We start from the raw sequence: 1,302 nt of genomic DNA on the forward strand, positions 1-1,302 counted from the left end.
TAACTACCACCAGCTGCCCAGCCACTCAACCAGGCCCAGCCAAGTTGACACACAAACCAAACTACCACAACTAGGTACTCCTCAGACACTGTTCTAAACTTCAACTCAAAACTCACTGCCTTCAAGTGGGTCTGACTCATAGCAACCCCTTGGGTTTCTGAAAGGATATCACTACAGAAGTAGATTGCCCAACCTACCTTCCGGGGAATGGCTTGTGGGTTTGAACTACCAGCCTACTGGTTAACAGTCAGATGCCTTAGGTACTAAGCCACCAGAGCTCCCATTCTAGACTTCATGGATATGAAAATAGACAAATGGAATGCTAGAAGTAGAGAGAAAACAAAGGAAAAAATATCAATTTGTGATAAGTGTTATGCAGATAACGAAAATGGTATGAGGTGATGGAGGGTGTCTAGTGGTTCCCCTAGACTAGGTGATCTGAAAGGGCTTCTCTGAAAAGAGGACACTTAAACTATAATCTGAATGATAAAAACAGCCAGCTCAGTGAATATAAGGGAGAAGAGCATTCCAAGAAGAAAAACAGGAAGTATTTAGGAACAGAAAGAAGTCCAGCATTATCTGGGGCAGTATAAAAGGGATGGATTATTTAGGATGACATTAGACACACGTGGAGGGTCATTTCCTAGGCCCCTGTAGACCTTGATAAGGAATTTATACTTTCTACTTACTACTTTTTTGTTTTGGTTAGATTATTTTGAAGAGAATGTTGCAATCTAATTTAAATTTAAAAGCATCTCTCAATATTCTGTAAGAATTAACTGTAAGGAAGAGGAGAAGCAGTGAGTCACTGCATTGGTTCAAGCAGGGGGAGAGTGAGGGAGTCATTAACTGGCAGGGTGGAAACTGGGAGGGAAAAGGAGACGATTTGAGGAATATTTTGAGGTAAAAGAAAATGCCAGAGAAGTAACCAGCTTTAGAATTTGACCACAGAAGCCTCTATGGATTTTGACAAGTGCAATCTCAGAGAACTGGAATGGAGGCCATCTACAATGGGTTAAGGAGAAAGTGTGGGTGAGTAGGTATGGAGGGCATCAACAGACACTTTTACAATAGGCTTTCCTGTAATGGGTAGCATATGAATTATATAAGTTACCGAAGGGGACGTTGAGGTAACATTTAACTGCCAACCAGAAGGCTGATGGTTCAAACCTACCAGCCATTCCTCAAAAGGAAGATTGGGCAATATACTTCCCTAGAGATACTGCCTCAGAAACCCAAGGAGGGGTCACTATGAGTCGAAGCAACTCAACTAGACAGCAGTGAGTTTGGTTTTGGTTTTTG

This window comes from Orycteropus afer, unplaced genomic scaffold, assembly GCF_000298275.1.
Source record: "Orycteropus afer afer isolate SDZICR_OR568_19922 unplaced genomic scaffold, OryAfe1.0 scaffold00238, whole genome shotgun sequence".
Classification (NCBI taxonomy): Eukaryota; Metazoa; Chordata; class Mammalia; order Tubulidentata; family Orycteropodidae; genus Orycteropus; species Orycteropus afer.